Here is a 19928-nt window from a genome sequence, read left to right as displayed (position 1 = left end):
TCCAATAATTTGTAATGAAAGGATTATTCCTCAGGGAAAGGATTTATGATATGCTCTTTAACAATGATGAGAGGGTAGTAGTATAAATTGAATATCTCAAATATTTTCCTTAAATGTTAAAAAGTACTTAACATGACAAAAACAATTAGCAACATCATGTATCATTTGTGCTGAGAGAAAGGGAGAGAGGGAGATGGAGGGGGGTTAGGGAGAGAGAGTGTCAAAAAACTCCCCATTTGGATATTTCCCTCGAGTCCTATGCATGGTTAGTTCAGGAAGTAGTTGCTACTCTTACAGGAGACAAATGGATGAGATTTGGATCCTAGGATGGAGGGAGAGGGCAGGTGTGGGGTGGAGATGGTTAGTGCTGCTTTAGGGAGGCTCTGTCCCTGGCAGATGACCTCTCTGAAGATGAGGGGGGTTACTGAAAGCACCCATCAGATGGGAGTGGTTTGGGTGGAAGGTGGTTTGTTGGGGGTCATAGAGGAGGAGCAGAGAATAAGGAAAGGAAGTTGAAGGGATAGAAAGAAAAAGGAGAGGGAGCTATGAGGGAGGAAGGGGATTTCTTGAGGTGGGCTGGTATCAGAAGAGGACACAGACTTTGAAATAAGGAGGCTTGACTTTGACCCTTGGTTCTGTGAGCCCATTTGGGGTCTAGTGTAAAATGAGATGGTAAAAATGCTACTGTAAGACTGGAGTGACCATGATGAGGAGCATAGTTCTTTGCAAACTGATTGCTGAGATCACTGTTAGTTCTGACCTGAGCAGTGGGAGAGAGGGCCATGAGGAGGGAGGTGGTACAATGGGAAAGAGGAGGGGTGAAGGAAGGGCAAGGGCGAGAAGAGAAGGAGAGAAGGAGGTGGAACTAGGAGGGGGGGGATGTAGAAGAGACGTTCTCCTGTGGAATTCCAGAAGATAGAATTTCTTGCTTGCTTTGTTTTCTGGATCACATGCCACATGCATTTTAGTTCTCCCCCTGTAAAAAAGTTTCAGATAATAAAGTGTTTGAAGCTCACACCTTTTTCAACAAAGGAAAAACTTCTGCTGAATTTGTTGAAAAGCATGTTCTACCATTTTGGAAACAGCTGATCTGAGGATTGAATTTAGTCATTCTTAGCATTGCTGTTTTGGATGGTTCCCTGGAGGATGAAGTTTGGGACAACAGAAGGCAGGAACTGAAGTGATATTTCAGAGCTATATTGCCAAACACATTTAGCCGGAGTACCCTGTGCATCTGTAACTTGATAACATTTTCAACGGCATCTGCTCTCTGACTGAACATTAAAAAAAAAAAAAAAAAAAAAAAACTTGTTCTGGAAAGAATTTGTGTATGTTAACAAATATTAGGTGGAGAACCGGAGCCTGGGTGAGAGTGATGTGTTCACATAGGCAGAGAATTTGCAGTTTACGTGCACAGCCTGCAAGTGAAACCATTTAATGAGTGGAACGATGAATGCATAATTTCATTATGAGTCATCACTATTAAAATAAAAAAATTGATAGATACATAACAAGAAAGTGTAGCTATCTGTTCCAGATACAAGAGCTAATTATATTTTGGAGTATATAATTCATGCTCTGAGTAACTGCTTTTCCTTTGTTGTGACTACTTTTCTAGGAACAACAGGAAAGTTACTGTAGAAACCACTTCCTTCCTGTTATATTTCTGTGAATGCTGAAGCTGACTCACACTGAAGTCCAAGTTTAGATCCTTGAAAGAGGCACTCTCTAGTATAAACATGAAATTTTGGCCCTAAAAATCATGACAAGAAAAAAATTGAAGACAATCTGACATTTAAAGCACACGTCTGATTTCCAAGACAGTGAAATGTCTTGCCTTGGTCTACCTCACTCTTCATGAAGATTTTCCTTTTGATTAGAGGCTAAAAAAAAAAAAAATTCAGTAAGGAAATGATAGTTTCTAAAACTTTATATTTATAAATATTCACAGACCTCATATTTGATCAGTCAGAACAAAGTTATTGGGAAGCAGGGCAAATATGAATTGTCCCATTTTCATCTGGAGCGACTGAGGGTGAGGTGGGTCAAATGATTTCCCTAAGATGACTTTGCCTGTAAGTAGGTCTTCTAATGCACAATCCAGACAATTTTTATTTCATGGAAGTTTATGCCTAGCTCCGAATATTTGTCCTGAAATATCCAGAAATATAAGCACCAGAAGAATCTTTTTAACCTTTATAAAATATAAATTGGAGCTTCCTGCCATATTATTTTTTTTCTTTCTGGCATATATTCATGCTGGGTTTTTCACTTTTTTGGTCTTGCTTTGTTTTGTGGCTCTTTATGATTTTAAGGTAGAGTTGGTAAACCTTTTAAAAAGATAAACTATATATTTCTACAATTCTGCCAACTACAGAATGGACACGGACTCTAATTACTTGTTAATGTCAGCAGCAGTCAAACAGGACTCTCTGATCTATGGGCCTAGAATCACAAATCTACCTAGTAAGGCCATGATTTGGGTCATTTTTCTGAAATTTTTAAAAAAGATTTTATTTATTTATTTGACAGACAGAGATCACAAGTAAGCAGAGAGACAGGCAGAGAGAGAGAGGGGTGGGGGAAGCAGGCCCCATGCTGAGCAGAGAGCCCGATGCCCCGCTTAGCTCCATCCTAGGACCCTGAGATAATGATCTGAGCCAAAGGCAGAGGCTTAACCCACTGAGCCACCCAGGTGCCCCTATCTTTCTGAATTTTTTGACTGCATTTCTGTCTGCTTAAAAATTAGAGAAAGTCCTGCAGAAACTCCTATCCCCTTCTGTCATCGCTTAGTCCTTTTTCCAGATTCCCATAAATGGCCATTCTTTATGCTTGTAGTTGAAATGGGAAGAGGAGCTAGAAGATTATATAATATATGTGCCTCAGTGAATTTATTTGAATTTTCAGAATAGGAGAAAAAATCCTCTCTACCATGCCCCTCCTAGCAAACACACATCGAGATGCCTGAGCCTCGCCTGGATGCCCATGAGAGAGCACTGGCACAAGCTAGTTTCACCAACTTTCTGAAGCCGTCATTCTTTGGCTGAGCTGTTGGATTTGCCAGACAGCTTACTGGGGCTGCATTTCCATCCTTCTGAAGGCTGTCAGAGTATTGGACATAAATCAGCTTAAAAATAAACCATAAAATAGAACATTGACAATTGGAGTTTTATTTCATTTGGATTTTCCTACTTCCCAGGGCCTAGCTGCAATTTTCCTGCTTCCTGGAAACAGGTACCATAGCATGGTAACACTCAGGGCTTAGTGGTTCTGTGTGCAACCAATGAGAAGATGATCACTACTTGCCGTGATTATCATTATTATTATCATTACGACTTACAGCGCTGCAGTAGTACGTACACCGTATAGCATTAGGTGCAATACCTCCTGCTTTCAGTGTAAGTTAATTGGAAAACCTCTGTCTTAAAAACCAAACGAGGCAAACACATCCCTTTTATGCAGAAGACTCCAAGATTCAGTACAAAGGACAAAGATTTGCATGTATGTTGATGTTTATACTCATTTGTATATTTTAACAACTCACTTTATGTGGCTAGATTCTTAGGGTGGGGAAAGAAAGCCTTAAAAAAACACTTGAACATTTGACTGTAAAAGGTCCTATTTTACAGAACCACAGCAAAATCCTGATAAATCTATTACACCTTTCCTAGCTGGAAAATTTCTAAGTGCTTACTCGGTGTTAGACTAGGAAACTTCTAATAAACATTTCCACGTTCCATAATTTACTTTGACTAAGAATCAGCAAAATGGATCTCAACAAATACATTTGTATACTGAAATGTATTTGTGAAGTTACTTTTATCAAGGATGTCATAACAAGTTTAGATATGACAGTGGCTTCACTGCATGTCCCCCTCTTCTCCTTACATACAAAACACTGCTTAGTTCTGATGACTCTGATGATGATTTAAAAAAGGACATAAGCTTGTGATTGCAAAATTGGAGTATATAGAAATTATAAACAAGTGTCCTGTGATCCTATAATCCACAGGTGATTTCTACTAATAGTTAAAAAACCAAGATTATGTTGCATATGTGCATTTGCATGTTAATTTTCTCCTTCAGTTTGTAACATTTTCAATGTTATTTTTAAATCTTCAAATTTTTTAAGGGATGCATAATATTTTGTCATATGGATCTTCCCTTATTAAAAAAAAAGCCCGTTATTGAACCTACAAGTTATTTGTTTTTTCTTTAACGTAATGCTTTATGGACAGCCTTTTTATGTAAGTCTTAGGCTACATTTCTGGTTATATGTATTTAGGACAGATTTCCACATCTGTATCATTGGCCTGAAATGTCTGAACATTTCAAAGGCTCTTGGTGTGTTGCTAAGCTGCTCTCTTCAAAGTTGTACCATTTTCAAGGTTCCACCGCGGCACGCCCTCCCCATGTCAGGGTAGTCCTTGTGGTGCGAAGAGGGGACTTTGTTCTTCTCTTTTTCACACAGAGAAGTTTATTTCCCCTTCATTTTGCTTGTGAGACTGAAGTGGAAGTCAGGAGCCCGGTAAAAAGAGGGAAAAGGAAGGAGGCAAGGAAGAGGGTTATTAATGTGAGAATTTTTGTTTCAATTTCCTGAAGTGGAAATGTTTTTATTCTCATCATGGGGGTGGGGAGGGAAAGTGAAGAATTCTTGCAACGTCTAGGGCTTACATTCATGTTGTTCTTACTGCTCAGAGCAGAATCTCTTCCCAGTGGTAGCCTTTAAAGCCTAGGATATTCCTACCTCCAGGAGATGCTGTTGTAGTCACAAATCCACAATTTAAATCTGGTATGACTTTCTGAAAATCAATTTACTTAAAGATTTTGGAGGCAGGAGTTTTGAATTTTCGTGTTCTGTAAAGTTTTTAGCACAGGTATAAATAAGTAGAATTGCTTTTCCAACATCATTAAACCTGGAATTTTTTAGATAAGCTCAGCATACACAATATTTTTATGAAGTGGAAATCAGTGGAAATCTGAACTTTCTTTGTCTTCAAGGAACTCTTGAGGCATTTGTCAAAATGAACAGAGACCATACCCTTTGTGAGAACAGGTGATGCTAATACAGAAAGATGGGAGCATATGATTTCTTGGTAAGTAAGAGGAGAATTTTGTTGCTTGTTATATGAAAATGGAGTTTGTTACCTTTCTAAGAATTCAGTAGTTCTTACATGTCTCTCATACAAATCAGATCAACATCCTGCCAAAATTCCGTTCAATCAAATCTTAACTTATGCAGGAGTTCATATTTTAATTCCTGCCACTGAAGTAACTCAGATTGTGTGTGTATGGGGCGTGGTGGTAGATAGATTTTAATGCTATTCCTAATTTGTCTTTCAAAAAGTATACTAATTCTAAAATTGTTTTCAATTAGGATCACGGACTGGTAGTTAAACAGGGTATATATTCTTTTTAAGTGAGCCTGAAATATCAGAAAGTATACAAGATAAGGAAGGAAATTCAGAATAACCCGAAATCATTGAGACATGTGTCAGAGCCAACATCCCTAAAGCTCACCACAAAGCATTTGATAGTGACAAGGCTGATAACATTACCCAACTATGTCTGGTAAATGTATAGTAGAAAGTCAGTCAGTCAGTCAAAACAAAAGTATAGAATACATAAATCCTTGTTTAAAACATTGGTTTATTACTATGGAGATGGAAAATGACCATTCTCTTGTGCAAGACAATACCGGGTAAGCATTCTATAAAGTCATCACTTTGGCAGGGAAATTTAAATACCAATCATACAAGTTTAGAAGGAAAAACTCCCCAGAAATTTGTAACCTAAAAGCAAAGTCTTGGTTAGATTTACTATAATGCATTGCATTGTAAAAATCAAGCAAGCCATTCAAAAGTGCTTGATGTTATCTTGAAGTTCAAAACATTATCTTTTCCATTTTCTTTGGAGGATGAAGCTCATGGGTTAGAAGATAATTTGGTAATTTTAACTATGGACACGGCCACATGGCTATTTGTGAAAATTAGAAAAAGCCCTACCCCTTCATTTGTGAACAACCTACTAGAAAATTGTACTGATAAGTAGAAAAAAAAAATAACTGAGCATTTCTATGATACGAATGGTAGCCCCATGATCATAGAGTAGAAACCTAGCATGACCACATATAGTGGCTTTGTACATCTGAACCAAGAATGCGTAGCATAGGAAATATAATGTTGCAAAATTTGTGTCTAAAAAGAATGAGATTAACCCTACTGTTTTTTTAAATAAAAAATCAGGTTGTAATTGACATACAATATTATATTTGTTTCAAGTGTACAATATGATTCAATATTTATATATATTGCAAAATGATTACCAAAGTAAGACTAGTTTATGGCTGTCATGATACATAGTTAATGAATTTTTTTTTTGGGGGGGATGAGAAATTTTAAGATCTACTTTCCTAGCAACTTTCAAATATGCAATACAATATTAATAAAAGTAGTTGCTATGCTGTACTTTACATACCCATTACTTCTTTTATAACTAGAAGTTTGTACCTTACAACTCATTTACCAATTTTTGCACATACCCCTCCCCCCACCTCTAGCAACTATCAGGGTGTATCTATAAGCTTGACTATTTTTGTTTTTAGATTCCACATGTAAGTGAATTATATGGCATTTGTATTTCTCTGTCTGACCTATTCACTTAGCAAATAATGGCCTTGAGGTTCATCCATGTTGTCACAAATGGCAAAAATTGATTCTTTTTTATGACCAAGTAGTATTCCATTGGTATACACCACATTTTCCTCATCTATTCATCCATCAATGAACACTTAGGTTGTTTCCATATCTCGGCTATTTTAAGTACTGCTACAATGAACAGGGGGGTGTGTATATCTTTTTGAGTTAGTATTTTCATTTTCTTCTGAAAAATACATAGAAGTGGAATTGCTGAATTGTATGATGGTTCTGTCTTTTGAGGAACCATCACAGTGGTTGTACCAATTTACATTCCCACAAACAGTGCAGAATTATTCCTTTTTCTCTACATATTCACCATTTGTTATTTCTTACCTTTTTGATAGCTCTTCTAACAGTTAAAAGGTGATAGATACTTCATTGTGGTTTTGATTTGTATTTCCCTGATGGTGAGTGATGTTGAACATCTTTTCATGTGCCTATTTGCCATCTCTATGTCTTTTTTGGAAAAATGTCTTTTCAAGCTCTCTGCCCATTTTTAAATTGGATTGTTTTTGTTATTGAATGGTAGGAGTTCTTTATATACTTTGGATATTAACCCCTTATCAGATACATGATTTATAAATATCTTCACCCATTAAGTAGGCTGCCTTTACATTTTGTTGATGATTTTCTTTCTTGTGTGAAAACTTTTTACAAGACCAGTGCTCTAACCCCTGAGCAATAGGGCCTGAAAAATTTTTAGTTTAATGGAGTCTCACTTGTTTATTTTTGCATTGGTCACCTTTGCTTTTGGTGTCAAATCCAAAAAAAATCATTGCCAAGATCAATGTCAAGGAGGTTACCATCTATGTTTTCTTCTAGTTGTTTTATGGTTTTAGGTTTTACTTTCAAGTCTTTAATCCATTTTGAGTTAATTTTTATATATAGTGAACTCTATTCTTTTCCTTATATTTTCATGATTAACTTGGATGTTAATAATTATTTGTTTTTATTTGATAATTTATTATTTGTGATAGTAATATCTGTGATATTGATTTGAAAATTACTTAATGATAAAATACATAATGAGCAAATATTTAGCTAGCAAAGTGTTTAGCAAAAACAGTTAACAAGTATAAAAATGTATAGCTGAAGAGGAGATTCTAAGACTTTATATGGGAAATGAGTGCAATTCACTTCTGCTCCTTTCCTTTGTCCAGTCAACTAATTAGCTCTGTACAGGTAGGACTTTAAGCTCCGTTGGATGTCCTGCGGAGAAAACTCCAAGGAATGGAAACTGGCACCTAGATGTCACGGGGTGGGGACAAGAAAACAGCATGTCCTGGAAGGTATGACCCATGGGACCTATGAATGCCTAAGGAAGGTCCTTGTTGGAATGTTTGTCTTTTATATTCCAAGGAAAGGAACAGCAGAACATGGGAGCTGACCCCTCTCTGGCCCTGAGTACAAAGTTATTTGAAAGCAAGGATGTCTCTTTCAGGCGCCCAAGGAGGCACTCCCTGCCCACACCCTATACCAAAGGCCTATGGGAGTAGAGACCACCTGCCCAGGAGTGCTGCTACTTGGATTCTCAAAAGATCATGTGTAAGCCCCAGTTGGCCAGTAGAGAAAATAACAAATCCCTAAGAGAATTTAGCAGTTAGAGAGAAAAAGATAATTTCAAACAAACTGAATAATGATGAATAAAATAGAGCTTCCAGAGGAGACAAATGATAATATATTTATTCGGAGAAAGAGAGGCACATGAGCAAGAGCACACAAAATACATGACTTTCAATCTGAACTATTTTCCTGGATATTGAAGAGGCTTGGCTGGTCACTATTATAATGCAAGATCAAGTGAAAGATATATTCAAAACACAGAAAAAAACACAGATATAAGACTTGGGTGCAAGATATATTCAAAGCACAGAAAAAAATAAACATAGATATAAGAATTGGGAATTTAAACTAGAAAATTAAAGAGGTTTAAAAACAAGGGTTACAGGGGCAGAAGATGGAAAAGTAAAAAAAGAGACAATAATTTTTTTTTTTTAAGTCCAAGAAATTGTTTTCCTTGAGCAGAAAAAAGATTTGAAATCTGTTGCAGGCAAAACTCACAGTATTTTCTCATGATTGTCTTAAAATAGTAGTACCCCAGTGAATCTTCTTTTAATAAATGATATGTATTGAAAGAACCAAATGATCAATGGAAGCAGGGAAAGAAGACATGGTGCATAGTGATAGTTGATGTGCACAATCACACTTGTACAAACATACCCACACAATTGGATAGGGAAAGGCTGACTGGCAATACATTGCCAAAGTGCCCTGTGAGGACACTTGAAGCAGAATGGTCATGTTGAAAGGAATTCTGATGAAAGCCTGGAATGGAGAGGGAAAGAGGATAAGTTCTGGAGGACTCCTTGGGGAAAGGAGGAGAGAGTCAAGTATTTGAAATCTCCTATTGCAGAGGACAGGGAAGGAGACAAGTTGATGAGGAACATAGCATCTTGGTTGTTGAAACAGAATGTTCTGATGGGAAAATATTTAGTATTTAAAAATAGTGAGTGTGGAAAGGCAAGATAGTCATTGATGGAATGGAATAGTACAGTAAAACTCCCAAACAACAATAAAAGTCCATCACTCTAGATAACAGCATGAGTAAACTAGCAAAAATTGGAAAAAGAAAAAAAAAATTAAATAAATAAGATAAAGTGGAAAGGAAGACATAAAATTTAGTGTACTGGTTATTTTATTATTTATAAATAGAACTTTTCCTTTAAAAGACTGAAACTACCAGATTGGGTTAAAAACAAATTCAACTCATGTATATACTATTTATAGGAAAATAAAATTTAAGTGATAAAGACTGAAAATGAAGAGGTAAGAGAAGAGATATCAAGCACATACAAGCTGAAAGAAAGTGGGGGGGGGCAATATGAATGAAAGTCAATGTATTGAAACTTAAAAACACTCTACAGGATAAAACAAAACATTATATCATGATAAAATGATAATTCCTGAAGGAATAATTGTCATAAGCCTGTATCTACTCTCTTATCAAGTATAAAACATAAATCAGCAAATTCGTAAAACAAAAATTATTAGAAATCCAGGGGAATATTTTTAAATGTTTTAACAGGGGATCTTATTTTAAAGTGATTGAAAGTACTCTAAAAATTGGATAGACAGAATATACCAAAAAAAAAAAAAAGTAAAGCCATGCTGTCCTTTTTGCCTTTTGTGCCTGCTCATGCCTCTTTCATTTTCACCTGAGCAAGTACTCATGTGCAATAAAGTTAACCAAACTCCAGAGTGAAGAGATGAGTCCATGAATACTGTGGATTCCATTGTTTAGCTTCCTTTGCTTTTGTCCTCCTTAGTGACAGTGATGGGGGTTACTTCCTGCTGAGAGGCCCATTCACAATGATGACAAAACCTATGCCTTTGCTGATAAGATGACTTTTGTTTTATGACCCACACACGCAATTGCTGAATGAGGCTGTGAATGCATTTTACTTAGGTTCCACTTCCAGAACTGCCAACGGTGTCCATATCTGCAAAATTATTCATTCCTTTGGCCATTGTGTGATGACAGTGTGGGGAGTCAGAGCAGGGGCAGAAGAAATGTTTCAGAAGTACTGTTAAGTGACCCAGAAGATGTCTTTACCTTGCAGATGGTGTTTCATATGGATTTTCTAGTGTCCTGCTGGGAAGCCTTCCTTGGCTGATGACTCCTTGAGCATTTGGACAACCATTGCCTTGTGGCATATACACCTTAGTACTTGAACTGCACTTCCTGAGATTGTCTAGGGGGATATTAATCTTGAATGGATTCAGAGAAGTTTATTTGGTGAGCTTGACTCTGCAGCTATTAGAATTGCTGCTGCTTGTAGGATTTTTTTTTTTTTTTTTTTTTTAATTCTAACTTCTGCCATCTGCCAGCACAGCCCAGGTGTACAGGATTTTCTTGTTCTCCTGTAAACATGACTCTGCCATCCCCTTTATCTGTCTGGTCATTAGTTATATCAGACGGTTTATGGTTTGACTGACCATCCCTCAAAACATCTGCTCCAGATACTACTACTCTAAGGGGAATGGAGAATAGTTATAATGCTTTGGAATTAGTAGCTTAGGTTTAATTGCTTTCTTCTAATTTCAGTCAACTTGCACAATTTTTAATCCATGTAATTTATACTCAGTTGTCCAGTTTATTTGGATGTGTAAAATGTGCCACATGGAAATAAACATCATAGTCCTCTATCTTCAAAACTCATGTCAAGTACCAGGTTCTCAGGGCTCCGCTGAGTCTATCCAATGAGTTAGAATTTCCTCTTCTTCTTTTTTTTTTTTTTTTTTAAGATTTTATTTATTTATTTGACAGACAGAGATCCCAAGTAGGCAGAGAGGCAGGCAGAGACAGAGAGAGGAAAGCAGACTCTTTGCTGAGCAGAAAGCCTGATGCAGGGCTCAATCCCAGGACTCTGAGATCATGACCTGAGCTGAAGGCAGAGGCTTAACCCACTGAGCCACCCAGGTGCCCCAGGATTTCCTCTTCTACTAATATATGTATTTTATTATATGCGTCCTTTAATTGTAGTTGTTTCTATCTCTTTTACTGAGAGGTGGAGTTGGGTTAGATACATCACTTAACTGTGCAACCTCATTTATCAATACAAGTGACAAGTTCTTAGAAATTAGCAGATGCTCAGTAGAGACATATAGCTTGACTGATCTGCTACCATAATTTGAACTTGTATCTACTCTGGTGAGTCCTCAAAGAGTACAGGAAAACAGTGGTAGAGAATACTATAATAGGAAACTTTGAGTAATTCTTCTGTAGAAGGCTAGTTTAGACGTAAGAGCATTGGATTTATAGTTGGAGAATTTATTTTTCATTGGCATGGCTACCATTTTTTAACGATGGCTCCTTGGAAAAGTTGTGCACATTCAGCTTTCCTGTCTGTCATGTGGAGATACTAATATATCATGGCCACCTCAGAAAGTGTTGTGAGAACCAAATAAGAGGACATTTGATAAAATGTGGAACACTAGGTAGAAGAAAGCTATTGAAGTCGTTTCTGCTCATTTTGATATATCCAATGGACACATGTAGGTCATATGATATTAAGTTTTTACATTTAAATACCATTAGAAAAATGATTTGTCACACAAACTATATTCAGCATTCCAAAAGAGAGTATGAAAGTGATTTGCCTTCTGTGCCTAACCAAGGCTTTAGGAATCTTTCAAAGGTGGAAATATGGCAGGTTACCAAAAAAAAAAAAAAGCAAAAAAAATAATTGGAGCATTCTTATACAGAACTAGTCCCTGACTCTCTTTAGTTCTGAAACTAAATGGGAATCCTCACATTCATATATTACAGAATGCATCTGACCAAATCAGGCATCTATGTAAGAACTTTATAGAGTAATTCCAAAGGAATAGCATACTCTTGCCCTCCTTGATATAAGAATTCACTTGGTTTTCAGGAGACCCATATGGCTTTTAGGAAGTTGCTTCAGCTTCCCCACTTTCTGCATATTTTTCTGGGCTTCAAAATTTGCCTGCAGGCCTTCCATTTGTGGAGGGATGGTTTATCAATTAAGCACTATCTCTCTGACAACATGTAGAAAGACTTAGAAAACTTCAAATTTTGCTTCCATTTGAGAGTCCCACAGCTACTGCTTGCTTTACTAATTTCTCCAAAGTCTTCAAATAGCAATTACTGCTGTACCTTTTTTTGGGATAATCAAAATCAGCTTAGAGATTGAATTATTCACCTCTCTTCTGGAAAATTTGGCATACAGGACTTTTATTGGGACCTTATATTGCTCTCTTCATCATCTAGGACAGGCATTTTTTTGTCTAAGACCTCTAATTAATTTTATGCCAACTGATTGTAGTTCCCCCAAAGTATTAGAGGCTAATTTGTTTCTTTAATCTGAAAAAAAGATTCAAGGTCTATTAGAGTGACGGCAAGATGGTTGGCAACATGATGTCTGGAAGCTATGGTTACAGCATCCAGTGGCATCTGGTATTTGCTAATGTCCCTGTAGAACTAAGTAAAATAGGACAAGTGGAAGTTGAACCATTAGGGAAAAATTACCCAGCAGCCATCATATAGGAACACTTGAAATTGATGTAACCATCCAGAAACTGGCTTCAGAAAAAGGTCGAAAGGATGAAATTTGAAAAAGACCTTCAGCAGGCAACTGAATTATGTTTACTATATGACTGTATCCCAAACCATAATCGATTTCAGGGGGAATACAAGAAACCATGAATTCATTTCAAAATCATCAAAATGTAGACTTAAAATCTTAATAAAATGCTTTTCGTTCTTTCCTAAAATTTTTTAAATTTAAAATTTAATTAAAAAATTTTTTTACATCTCGTTCTCATATTGTCTTTTTCAATTACAAGTACTTAGTGTTCTATAACCAATACACTAAAAGCTGAAAATAATAAAAAGAAATACAGACCCGTTCTTTGGAAAAGAACAGAGAAAGCCAACTAAAGGGCAGAAACCAAAATGGAGTAAAGATGGACCCAAAGAAAGATTTGAAAAATTTGACATATTTCTTGACTGACCTCTTTGAGACATCATTGATTCAAATGTTACCCTAGTCACAAGACTTCATTCTACTGATTATTACTTGATACATTCCTAGGCTATCATTATTTTCAAAGATCATTCTCTGGTTATGTTTCTTGTCTAAAACGTTGTGCTGACTTATATTCTGGGACACTATCATAAGCACCTGTTGTAGATGGGATATTAGCCCAATTAATGGAAATTATTAAAAGTCTGGGAACATGAGTGAGACAAAATGGGAAATTATAAGCCTGTAACTCTAACTTTAAGAGGAAACTATTATAAAAGTCATTTTTCCAGAACCATAGTACTTATATAAAATTTAGCCTAGGAATACCTGCCTTCAATCTGAGTTTTGCTGCTTACTTTTTCCCAAATTACAGCAAGCCTCTCAACTTCTGGTCTCTCCTCTATTAAATGGGATCTCACAGAGTTACCATGAAATTTCAGTTATGTGAAGGTCTTTCTAATACTCTAAAGTACATATGCTGGTTAGCATTATGGTTACTGTTTATCAATATCAAGCTCTTATTGAAAAACCTAATCTCATTTAAGGCAAGAGGACAGTTTTATTTCTTATAGATGTCCTTTCCCTTGACCTTGGTAATGTTTTTAAATTGATCTTTGTAATGTAGTATCAACTTTTATGGAATTATGGCTAAGAACAGGCATAGTTCCCCAATATGTTTCTAACATCTGACCAGAGCCACAATCTGAGAATGAGTCTTGAAAATAAACGGTAGTCCAGGGATGTAACAAACGATGTTCATTAGGAAGAAGTACTGGGACCAGGGTAAGTCACACTTCAATCAACGACACAGTAAATACTCCAATGAGACTATTAAGTTATTTATGCTGATGACGAGATTGCCTAAACTGGGTTTTACTCCCTTCACAAAAGATAGGTTCAGAATTCAAAGTGACCTCGGTGATTTAGAAATGAGATCAGAAATAGACACAATATAGGTGTGTCAGCCTGAGAGCAGAGGTAGATGTAGGATAAGGAGAGGGCCCGAGTGTGCCTGGAGTTCTGGGGGAAAACCCTGGCTGCGTGTGAGGATACAGGAAGAGAGTGAGAGGTCCTGGGTAGTTCTCAGATGGTCTATGAGTCAGCAATGCGGTTGCAGTTAGAAAGCCAGCCGAGTGCTGCAGGGCCCGGCAGGAAGGTGGCATGGAGCGGAACCCGCAGGGGCAGCTCCTCTCACAGAAACAACTGCACAGGCCACATTGGGATGCCTCGTCTGGGGAGCCCTGTGGACTACTTGGCTCAGGATTTCGTCTCTGATGGAACACCTGTATATACCTATTTCAGACACTTACCCTCATCACCTTTGAAGAGGGTTAAGGCAGCTTTACGATTTCTGACGGGAGCCTTAGAGATGATTTACAAATGAGACAGAGCAGTTATCTAAAAGGTGAATTCTGTAGCCCCAACCATCTTAAAACCCTTTATTAAAAAAGTATTTGTGAGTGGTTTAGTCATATTTAAAATCTTGTAAGACCCTCTAACTTTCAGCCCCTATCATCTCTTGTATTAGTCTTTCCATAAGTTACCCCCACAGAAGGGTGCTGTGCATTGCCCCACCTGTCTGGTCAAAACTCCCTCCCTTCCTGGACCCCTGTTCTCTTTTGTCTGCCTGCCCAACTGCTCCTCATTCTTTGGCCTTAGATGAAGCCTCACTGCTGTGGGAAGCCCTTTGTGACCTTCTTGGGTAGAGGCACATCCCTCTGTGCTTGCCTCTGCTGCGTCTTGCACATTTCTTTGTTAAAGGCTCATTAATCACACCAGATAGAATTAGAATGTGAGCCTCTTGAAGGTACGGATAAAATCTTATTCATCTTTGTATTTTCATTACCTAGAAGGGTCCCTGGCACATGGTGTCTGCTCAATAAATATTTATTGAATGATTAAATGAAGGAAGGAATGAAGATAGTACATTAGTATAAAATCTATGGAAATAGGTTAAAAAAAAAAAAAAAAGCCCAGTATTTAGCCTGAAGAAGGAACCTCCAAATTTGTGCATTCCATTGTGTGTACCCAACAGATGCACAGAGAATTATATTTGAAGCTGAATTTTTAGAGCTTCCAGTGAGCTATAAGGAAGAAGTCTTTGCCAGTAACACCTAGGCAGAGGCTTTCCTTTAGTCACCTACAGGGGAAGAGCTGTATTAAGTCCCTTTCAACTTTAAGATGCTCAATTCCTTCATGCTCAGCTCTACCATTGTCTATTCTTTGGCTTGGACCAGTTTCCTGAGGGCCCATGATGGAGACAGAATCAACACGAAGAGCATAGTCCCCTCTTCAGTAACCTGCTATAGGCTTCCTCTGTTGGAATGGTCCAAAAGTTTAATGAGTGAAATTTTCATATTACCTCATATTCATTTAATAATGAAGAGCCATGTGAAGCTAGTACTTGTAGTTTTCAAGGCTGTAGTACATAAATGTGTCTTTTTAACTCCATAACTCTCTTTTCATAATAAGTTTGATCCAAGGGAAACAAAAAAACTTTACTATACCCTTGTCTCCAAATGTTTTGCTTCTGTCATTTGAGTGAAACATTTGGTGCCTGTTGAGGATTTCAGTGATCTCTTCCTGTCTCTGAAAGGGTCTCAAAGATATGATCCTCTCCATCCACCAGCATTTTTGGTTCAGAAATAAAGAGCAACAAAAACTGCATCATTTTTTGTCTAATAGCATGTGTTTAAAAAAACAAAAACAAAAAACAAAACAACAAAACCAACCAACCAACCAAAGAAACAAACAAACAAAAAAACCCTCCCTCCTTTCCTCCTGCCTGTTTTTAATATTTATCTTTCCATGAGTACATTCAGCTGTCATCAGTGTTGTCAACATATTCCTAAGCAGGCTGACTGGGGTGTTGGCAAACGTCAGCTGCAGGAAATCTCCAGCCCCTGACAGTTAGAGCAGACTCCCCTCTGAGCAGTGAGTTTAAAAAGCACAGATTGTTAGTTTTTTTAAACCTTAGACTCTCAACAAGTTTATTAATGTCATGATTTAATTGTCTGTTTTAAAATGTTATGATTTCCACAGTGCCTTGTGATTTTATTAGTTTTTTTAATTAATAGATGAATTATGGATATTTTAACTGATAGCTTAATTTTTGAGTCTACACTCTATGGTCCATCAGTCAGAGACATCAAGACCTCAGTGAGGCATATGGTAAGGGTGAGAGCACGAGCTTGGGAACCACGCTCACTTGAATCTAAATTATGGCTCTGCCATGTTCTAGATTTGTGACTGGGGAATGCGCTGCTCTGTGCCTCAGTTTCCCCACTTATGACATAGGTTGACTTTATCTCCTTTGTAGAGTTATCATTAAAACTCAACAAGTCCTGGGGCACCTGGGTGGCTCAGTCAGTTAAGCTTCTGTCTTCAGCTCAGGTCCTGACCCCAGGGTCCTGGGATTGAGTCGCACATTGGGCTCCCTGCTTAGCGGGGAGCCTGCTTCTCCCTTTTGCTCTCCCTCTATGTGTGCTCTCTTTCTCTCAAATAAATAAAAAAATCTTAAGAGAAATACATAAGTTACTACATGTAAATCTCTAGTATGATTTGAGATACATAATGTTTTTTTAATAAATGGTAATTAGCAATAGTTATGATGGAGAAGCTTGAAGATGCTATTTTTCAGCAGGCGGGGTTTATCCTGTTTCAGAGAACTCAAATCCTTACTTGTAAAAGGAAATTTTCCCTCCTAGGATAGGAAAGACTTCAAGTTTTTCACTGTGTTAATTGTCATATTTTTTCAAAAGCACAAGATTTTTACTGAAAGCTTCACCATTCAAACTCGGTAATAGCAGCACTGACATTTGAAAACCCATTCTATGTAAATCTAGACACTGCATTTATCATTTATTTTCTGAATCTCTAAGTACATGTCTTGGGACTTTATTTATACAGTTGGGTGACAATTTAAATTGCAGGAGTACCCATGGCCATTTTTGTTTGGGTGACCTTCGCTTAGTTTCAAATACTCTGCCGACATAGATTCTGACAAGCAGCAATATTTGGGAGAAACTTACAAAGAAGGAAAGGATCAGTGGGGAAAAAAGGTAGTCCTATTTTAAGGTAATTAATATTTTGGTTTTCTGGGCAGTAAAAATAGGACTTCACCAGACGACAGATGTCTTTTTGTTTGGTAATGTCATGCTGTGTTTTGAATGAAGAGATGGCAGGGGGAGGCGTTGTTAAACACAGCTTTTTTCAAATCATACCAAGGCATGCAAATCTGGGTTTTGAGGAAATGAGTGAACAAGTAAGGTATTTTTTTTGTGTGTGTAAGCACATGAATATCTTTGTTTTCTTGTGAAATTGCAGCTTTTTCAGGTGAAATTGGGCACATGAGGGCTGTGGAATTCTGCACAGCATGCATGTGTTGGAGATAGAGTGCATGAGGATGATAAAATTCCTGACCTCTCAGAGCAGGCATCTGCAGGGTAGTTAGAAGAATGCCTCCTGGAGGAGCCTTGCAGGCACAGAATGGAGGGACAGGGCAGACCGGTGTCCCTTATTCTAGACTCCTCTGTCGTGTGTTCTTTTATCACTCATGGACTGATCTGAGGCTCCTTTAAGCCCCAAGAAAAGGCAGTGGGGAAATTAAAGTATCCGCAGAGTAGCTCACAGCCTGATGGAGACAGGAGCCAAGCCAAGAGCAAGGTCAAGGTCTCTTAAATGTGGGAGCTGGTGGTAGTTAGACCTGAGCCCAAGCCTTTTCTCAATCTTATACTCTCAGTGCTCTGCACATTGTTTTCTGGGGGCACCAGGGAACCAAACGGCTGAACCAAGAATGGGCCTCAGAGATGATAATAACTGTGACATTTATTGAATACCTACCATGTTCTAGGACCCTTACCTGTGTGATCTCTGCTCCCTCGGTTAAATCCTAAGGATAGATATTTCTCCATTGCATTGGAACCACAGGATCATAGTGGCTGAGAAACTAGCTCATAGTTACATGGAACTGTCATTGAAGCTCATTTCTTTCTTGAGCCAAAGCCCATGTTCTTCACATGGCAGTTCTTTAGGGCATGCCTACATCTTCTGGCTTATTCTCATTTTCTTTAGCACCAAGGTGGGGATGAAAGGAAATATATATAATTATATGATAAGATTATATATCCACATTTTAATGTGGTCCCCAAACATGAAAAAATATGTATTATTATTTTTTTTCCTATCTTTTTTTTTTTTTTTTTTTTTTTCCATGCTGAAGCAGTATGATATGTGAAAAGGACACTATTCTGGAAGGTAGGTCATGCAGATTTTTAGTCTGAGTTGCAACACTATAAAGCTGTGGCCTTGGGTAAATCATTTAATCTCCCTGATCCCACTTATTTCAATAAAAATGAGCAGTAGACTAAATTACTGTTAGTCTAAATTTTCTTCCAGATCTAATACTCAATTATATTTATTTTATTTTATTTTATTTTATTTTGAGGGAGAGACAGATAGCAACAGAGATATATAGAGAGAGCACAGTCAGGAAGGAGAAGCAGAGCAGGGACCCGGGTGTGGGGCTCCATCCCAGGGTCCTGGGATCATGACATGAGCCGAAGGTAGACACTTAATCTACTGAGCCACCCAGGTGTCCCTACTCAATAATATTTTAAAAGGCCTCAGAATCCTTCACTAACATGAACTTGTATTCCCTACCAACCACACTTTTTTCATGTGAAAGACTAAGGTACACGTATAGCAGATAACTTATTTCAGATCCTCTTTGAGTGCAAATAGACTCGCTCTCCTGATTGAGTCCTTGGTAATGCTATGAGTAGAATCCGAAGCACACTTCCTAAATAATTACCAATATTCATAAAGATAATTAATTTACACAGACATTTGGAGGCATAATACAATGCTTGGAAATATCATCTGATGCCAAGAATGTTTACTAAAGATTCATTTATTTTCCCAATCAGCTGAGGCATGAAGGGGGAAAGATAAGATACTTTTCATGGTTTTATGTGCTCTGTGAGTATATTCTTAGAAGTCTCCCTAGCTTTATTATTTGCTTCCTAGACTCATTAATTCTGTTGAGAAAATTAAAGAAGCAAATGCTAGTAAAAGAATTGAAAACTCTAGAATGCTCACATCAACATATGTTCTTATGAGGAGACTATTAGTTGCTGCTGGTTTGTTGAGTACCTCTTAAGTGCAGATTCTCTACACCTCTCATTACTGCTTTTCACGATGTCCTTTTTAGGCAGGCATTGCCTTCTACTTTTTCTAATCAGCTTTACTGAGATATAATTCACATTTTCATCTTCCTTTTATCAGCAAGGATAAAAATAACTTATAGAATTTATCTTATATGCTCTTGAGAACCTTTTGTTTAAGGTAAAAATACTACATGAGCTCAAATCTATTTTGTTTAAAGGAACATGTTACCATTATGTTCCTTCAAAAGAGAGAACATTATTATGGGAGGTCAAGAAGGGATAATTGTTGGGGGCGCCTGGGTGGCTCGGTGGGTTAAGCCGCTGCCTTCAGCTCGGGTCATGATCTTAGGGTCCTGGGATCGAGTCCCGCATCGGGCTCTCTGCTCAGCAGGGAGTCTGCTTCCCCCTCTTTCTCTCTGCCTGCCTCTCCGTCTACTTGTGATTTCTCTCTGTAAAATAAATAAATAAAATCTTAAAAAAAAAAAAAACGGATAATTGTTGTGTGATTAGTG

This window comes from Neovison vison, chromosome 6 (genome assembly GCF_020171115.1).
Source record: "Neovison vison isolate M4711 chromosome 6, ASM_NN_V1, whole genome shotgun sequence".
Lineage (NCBI taxonomy): Eukaryota > Metazoa > Chordata > Mammalia > Carnivora > Mustelidae > Neogale > Neogale vison.
This window is presented reverse-complemented; position numbering follows the sequence as displayed.